Genomic DNA, 8,162 nt, shown 5'->3' on the forward strand with positions numbered 1-8,162 from the left:
ATAAGTTGAAGCATTTTATATCTAGAAGCCCCATTTGAAAGAGCATGGTTCAAAGCCTTACCATAGTCATGTATTTAGTAAAGAAAAATACTTGTTTAGAAGCATTGGATGTAGTATAAATTGAGAAGAAGCAAAAAATAGACCAAAATATTTTTTTATTGCAAATCTAAATGTGTTAGTCTATATCTTGATTTAAAAAATTATAAGAAATTTTAAAAATATAATTTTATTTATTTATTTATTATTTATTTTAAGCACATTTTTGATATAGATTCTTAAATCATATATATATATATATATATATATATATATATATATATAATTATAAAAAATATGATTTAATATTTAATATATGATTAAATATTTAGAAAATTATTTAATCTATCTATCTTTTTGCTATATCTAAACAAGAATCACATATGAGAGATTCAACACCCTCTTATAAATTAAAAAGATACAAAAGTGTAGTCTATGAAATACCTCTAACTTGGCAAATTTCCACAGTACATTCATAAAACAATAAAATTGACCACACAATCCTCAAATTTTTAAAAAAGTAGATTGATTTAAAAGTTTTTACTATTTAATATATAATATAATTTTATATTAAATATTAATTATATTATAATTATGTATATTTAGATAGTATTATGAAATAAAAATTATTTTATCTATATATAATATTATATACATAAATAAGTAAACCAATAATTATTAAAATCATTCTTTTGTTACTACTTGTTATATTGTATGCTACTTATTTTGACACAATACATAATAAATTAAAATACACACAATGTTTAGATATTATGAATAAACTTACAATCAATCATTTAATATCCAGAATTCAAACCTTGATTTTTAAAGTATAGAAAATAATTCTAATTATGAATTTTTGAACTATTAAAATCATAATAAAAGTCAACTATTAAATGCCTGTCATTCACTAAATGCACCCCAATTCAAATAAGTTTGATTTTCTACATAGATACTAAATAAGGTATGAATGCAACCTAACTTATAGTCAAGGGTTACAAATAAAGACCCACAAATAGTAGATATGAGACATAATATAGCTCTAGAGTACCGCTTTACATCGACTTAGAGCAATCGTGAGTATGTACAAATCACACATAGTTTTCAAAGGGGCTACTCTTTATGTCTAATTAATACAAGTATTGTACTATTTTATGACTCTTATTTAATACTTCTTCACACAACTAAGATCTTTAGGTGGTAGAATTGAATAAAATTAGAATTATCAAAATTAGGTTTAATAAAAATAAAGTACATTGTTAAAGGTTGTACATGTTATGTTACAAAGAGTGAGTATTACAAGTATCACAGACTTATAACGTATAATAGTGTAATTAGTATAAGAAGTATGTAATCAATATAATTATAGTAGCTATGTACAATATATAAGATGGTATTATATGCTAGTATACTTAAATTTTAGATGGCCCATAGACCTATTGACTCAATGCAATTAGAAAAGAATTGCCAAATAAAGCAGATAAGTTACAAAGACCAAATCAAATTAGAGCTCGTAGATGTAGTGACTAACTTAGACAAGTACGCCAAAATCCACTTCATTAAATCTATGCCCGAAGAACAACTTTTAAATGATTTATTTTACAACTTCATTAGTTTTTTGATGAATAAAAAATATTAGAAGCATAAGTAGACAGTGATAAAATAAAACAAGAGATAAAGTACTATTTGCACTATGTGATCAATACTTATTTTGTAGAAGGATGATATTTTTTAAAGAGTATGCAAGAATGGATGGATTCCATTTGAATTAAAATTAAAGAAGAAGTGTGGCTATGCAAAAAACTTGGACATGGTATTTTTCAAGTTCTTAGTAAAAACAAGTTATCTATGCATAAATTCCTTATAGGGATTATTCATCTTTTCAAATAAAGTACATTTATCCTAAAACCATAGATCTTAAGCTTTTATCCTAAAAAACCAATTAGTATGAAAATACTAATTTAGATTATATTAAAAATCTAACCTAGACAAATTTTTGAGCAATGCATGGGATATTATACAATATCTTATTTAATTTTTGATAGGTATTGGTAGAATAAAAATAATATAGATCAAAAAATTTATATAGCTATTATCTTGAGAATAACTTATGACCTTACTATTGTATTTAAAAATTTGGTTACTAGTTTTGTACCCTACTTATAAGTCAATTACAATAACTTATCTATTTGGTGTCACTATTGTCTTACAACAATGCACCTTGTTTGTGAATGTTTGTCCTTATCTAGTAACAAAAGAACAAAAGCAAAGACAAAAAGGAACAAACGACCTCCTGCATCTTTTCAAAACTATATTCAAAACAACATATTAAGAGAATCTAAACTAGAGAATAAAGAAGGAGAATTTAATATACAATCATTTCTATCCGCATTGTTTCAATAAAATAAGAATATTCATGTTTATATGATGGGCTCCTTTCTTCAGCTTGAAAAATATATTTATACAATTAAGAAAGAAAATCATACAAGACAACTTCATGATAAGATTGATACAAATGATTTGAGACAAAAGAAGTTTAAATGCAATAAGATGGATAACGCAGAAGAAGAATTGTAATTGGGCATCTTTTACAAACATTAGTGAATTTATGGAAGTAAATGAATTTATAATAGCAATCAACATTTAGGCAAGTCAATAGAATTAAAGGCAATTACTTACTATACAAAACGAGAGTCTTCAAAGTATAAGAAGATTTGAAGAAGGTATTATCATTGAAACAAGACTAAATTTTGTTTAATATCTAAAATATTTCTAATCTATAGCAACATAAATCTCATCACAATATATGATAGAGGAAATTAAAACAAAATTGAACAAAATAAAAAAATGAAAACCAAATTTTATTGAGAGAAAGAAACTAAAGTCATACTTAATTGAATGTCCAAATAGCCTCCATTAGTCCTATTTATACTTTGTCCAACTATCTTGAAACTTTCTAAAATATTCATACTAGTAAGCATCAATTATATAACTACCCTAAGTCTTTTTAGAATGTTCTATGGTAGATCCCACATAGACCACAAACTTAACTCTAATTCTAAAACTTCTAGAAATATTTCAAAAATGACTCCAACTACCTAATTCTATGCATCAATAATACAAATATCTTATTTATGCCCCATTATAATTAATCTTCTTCTACTAATATAGAATGTCTTTATTTTACTTTTGATGGTATCTTTAAATTATTTCTTAAGAATAAATGAGGTTCTCTATATGTTTCTACATTGCACCAGAGATAGAATAACCCTTTCAAAGGATTTTGTACTAAATTTGCAAATGTCCATTCTACAATGAAGATAGCAATGTTTTAGAATGCTATCTGCTTCATATTCTTATTGGTCATCAATCACAACTAATGGTGGTGGTAGTTGATGTCGATCTAAGAGACACCTTACTTTAGTATGAAATTGTTTGAGTTACAAAATATGAAATATCAAATGGATCCAAATATATGGTAGAAGCTTGAGGGAGCATGTATTATTAGAAATCATTACAAAAATACAAAAAGGTCTTAGCCATTGAGGTGATAGCTTACAAACTTGAGTTGATGTAACAAGTAAAAAATTGGCATTGGAAAATAGTACCTAGTCACTCTTTCAAAAAGTCTTGTATTGCCAATAGTTATCCGCATACTGCTTCTTTTAATTCTGTGTGATGAAGAAGCGATGCCATGCTTTTTGCAAGACTGTTGTAAGCCATTATATAAAATCCTTCATTGTTGAATTGTTGGTATTAATGTAACGATGGAGAATTACTGGTATAATTTGATGTTGCTCAATGTTAAAGAAGAATAATAAATGATAGATATTTTTTTGAATTTTATCATTGTAAATAAATTCCAAAGGTATTAAATATTCATCCTAATAATTATGATAAATTACTATAAATTCTTGTAGCATATCTTCAAAGATTCTATTTATACATTCTATTTATCCATCTATTTGAAGATAAAAGGCTATTAATATGGCAAGTCATATACCTAATAGCTTAAGTAAAGCTTGTCCAAAACTCCTCATGAAATGCGGATCTTAATCTGCAATAATGACATGAGATAATCCATGGTGATGTAAGACAATGTTGAAAAAGATCCATATAAGTATTTAGGCATCAATATTGGAGTGCATCATAGCTAAGTGAAGTTGCTTTGAGAGTCAATCTACAAAGACAAAAATTGGGATGTAAATATGAGGTGTTTGTATCAAACACATAATGAGGTCTATAGTCACCTACTTCCAATGTGTCATAGGTAGTAAAATTGGCTGCAATAGCCTAAAAAATGCTATGTTGCATGCTTTGTTACATTGGCATGACTCGCAAGAGTATACAAAAGCTTAAACATCACAATTTAAACCTATTCAAAACCATATCTTTTAAATCCATTTTAGAGTCTTTTTATGCTCTAAATGTTTAGATATTAGAATATTGTATTCTTCTTAAAGTATGCACATTTAGAAAATATCATCATCAAGTTCATAAATTTACTTCTTAAAATAGAATAAGCCATCACTGAGATAATAATCTAGATACTACACATTATCTACCTTCAATCAATTGGTAACCATCTTGAAATAAGTATTTTAATACATGGCTTCTTTTTATTCTATTCTTTTTATTATGTTTGAAATGATACTACTATTAGTAGCAAATTTTGCCTTGTCTTTCAATTTGGGCTTCAAATTTGGTCTTTTTATTAAGGTATCTAGCACAACATGTTGTCACCCTTGATTATACTCAAATTAAATATTACTCTTCAATATTTAATTTGATAGAGGCCTTCAACTTATAGTATATATAATTTTATATTTTTTAGATATAAATTATGTACCAGGGATCGATGGTCTGTTCAAGCAGTCATTGCCTTCCTCAACATATAGTATTATCAAACCTTTGTAGCTTGTACAATTTCTAGTTATTCTTGATCATGTACAAAGTAATTGTACTATGTTGTTCTTAGCTTGTATAATTCATATGCTATATGTTGAAGGCCTCTAGCAAAGTCTTGTTGAAAGACCGCACCAATAGCAAAGTTTGAAGCATCAATGTCAAGTGTATAAAGAAAGTTGGATTCATATGATTACAGTATTGGAGCAGTAATGAGTGCCTCCTTTAACTTATTAAAATTTAATTTAACTTATTAAAATTAACTCTAATTTCTATTCAAATAAAATACCTTTCTTTAATAGACTTATGAATGAAGCAACAATGTATGAAAATCACTAAACAAAACAATGATAATATGCAACAAGGCTTAAGAATGAACAGACTTCATAAGCATGCTTCGAGGTTGGCTATTCTTCTACTCCTTTCACTGTATCTTATTCCAAATACATGCCTTTGGAAGACACTAAATGCTCCAAAAAAGTCACTACGGACTTTTAGAGTTCATATTTTGATTGTTTATAATAGAAGCGACTATCTCATAGCCAATACAACACTTTTTATAGATGTTGTTCATGCTCTACAGGGATTTTAGTAAAGACTAGGATATCATTGATGAAGACAATTACATACTTATCCAAAAGGTCTTGAAATAATTTGTTCATGTGACATATAAAAGCAATTGGAATATTGGTGAGGCCAAAAGATAAAATAAGCCATTCAAAATATCCATAGCATATACAAAATGCTATCTTTTTTACATCCTCTTTTGAAATAGGTATCTACCAATAGCCACTTTGAAGGTCCAATTTGCTAAAGATGGTTACATCTTGAAGTTGGTTAAAAAGATCATCTATGCATGAAAGTGGATATACATTCTTAACAATCTATTTATTGAAGTCTTGATAGTCAATGTAAAGCCAAAGTCTACCATTTTTTTTGGATGCAAAGAATACAAGTGCTCTCTATGGCGACATACTTTTTTACAAATTGGCTTATTTTGCTCGTTTAATTGTCTTTTCTACTAATAAAGCAAGATTTGAAACCATCACATATACCAATTGTTTATGCTATATTTGCTTCTTTATAAAGATCATTCTTACAAGTAAGCCTTTAATTGTAGATTATTTTGCTACCATACTTGATGTGAAAGTATCAAGAGTCACCTTGTATTTATCATCTTTTAAAGAGATTGTCCTTGCTAGCCAATCAACTTTCTTATCTTTCACTTTTAGCTATATCATATTAAAGATGACATCATATTTAAGCCTTGTTACCTTAAATCTTTTCATGAAGGCGTAGGTATTATTCAACTTCAAGGTTTCTTTTTCACATCTTTCATTCAATATGTTCTCTTATTCATTTGCGAGGTATATACTTCTTCCTTTGATCATCTTGATTTTAATCTAAAGTTAGTTAGCAATTCCAATCAAGATGTATTTTTTTGTAGAACTACAATCCACAAGTACTTAACATGGTTGTCTTCTTAGTCAACATGATAAATATACTAGTCAATCCTTCTGATAGTTATTTGAGGCCATGTCATTTGTCTCTAAGAGATAACAACTATTTCCAATATTGACCCTTGATGCCTTTATTGAAGAGCCCCATTTTGTTATTCTATTTCTTTATAGACTTAATAAACCTCAAGATTGTGAATCTATCTTGATTTATTGGTGCCTAAATTTTGACATTTTGGACAATCTTTGATTTGATGGCTTGGCTCCTAATAATAAAAATATAATTCCTTTTGCTCCAATATTTGTTGTCTTTGTGGTATTAGTGGACTTTGCAGGGCATTAATCTCCATCAACATTGGTTATTATGCCATAGTATTTGATAGTGGCATAAGACTCCATACTATAGGTCGTACTCCATGATTTTTGAAGTCTACAATATCAACCTTCTGTACAATCCTAACTACCTCCTCAAATATTTTTAGATCCCTTAATTCTACCTCTTGCTAAACCACATGTTTTAATCTTCATACAAATCAATCCATTATCTCTACTTTTAAAACATTGTCAATTTGGAGATATAAGAACTTAAATCAAGAGATATAATCTTACACTGACTTAGATTGTATAAGATTAGTCAATTAATTACATACTAACTTCTTTGCATTGATGGGCCAAAATTGAATCCTATGCTCAATGTCAAATTCTTCATAGTTACAAAATCTACCTTAAGCTCCATAATTTTGAGTTTAATGTTTCTACTAAATGATTGTTGCATCTCTAAAATAGTTGGCTATATATATAATTTCTTTGATGGTATTTATTCTAGATAGTTGGAAGTATTGTCGCATATTCAAGAGCCATTGGAATTCATCTTCTTGCCTTGAAGTCTTAAAATATCTATTGAGCTTGTTCAATTTCTACTTAACAAATTTCAACTTCTTTGTTCTAGAGGCTTCTATTTGCCATTGCAAAATAGCTATCTATACTAAGAGGTATTGTATTTGAGCCTCCATTTGAGATGGTTCTTCTATATCTCTTATATTGCAATTTTCTTAAAAGACTTTGCTATCATAATGTCTTTTCTTTTTTCAGCTAACTTCTTAAAAGTAGCTCATGGTAGCTCCAAAATAGTATTTGGTTTGACCACAATAATTAACCTCCAATTAAATAATCGCTATCTATACACTACTAAAGAACAAACTAACATTCACTTTGATATTAATGAAACATGATTGAATTATCTTTAATTTCTAAAATCCTTTTAATCTACAACAACATAAATCCCATTACAACATATGACTAAGCAAACCAAAATAAAACTAAAAAATAAAATAAAATAAAATAAAATAAAATGTAAATAAAACTTTATTGAGAAGAAAGAACTAAAGCCATACTTGAATAAATATTCAAATAACCTTGGCTATTCATATTTAAATTTTATCCAACTATATTAGAACTTTTTAAAATATTCCTTTTAATGGGCTCAAAATAGATAAGCATCTTTTTAAAAAGTTTCAAAGATTGGAGCCACTTAGATAATTGTCTTAAGATCTTTTAGAATATTTTATAGTAGATTCTACATACATAACCAACCTAGCTCTAATTCTAGAATTTTTAAAAAATGGCTTCAATTACCTATCTCTATGCATCAAAATACAAATATCTTATCCATGTCCTATTATAGTCATGTTAATCTTACATGAAATATTAACCATAGATGAAGCTAATATTAAGGCCAATAATACAAGAAAATAAGATAATCTT

Source organism: Physcomitrium patens, chromosome 16, assembly GCF_059467195.1.
Source record: "Physcomitrium patens ecotype Gransden chromosome 16, ASM5946719v1, whole genome shotgun sequence".
In the NCBI taxonomy this organism is placed as follows: domain Eukaryota; kingdom Viridiplantae; phylum Streptophyta; class Bryopsida; order Funariales; family Funariaceae; genus Physcomitrium; species Physcomitrium patens.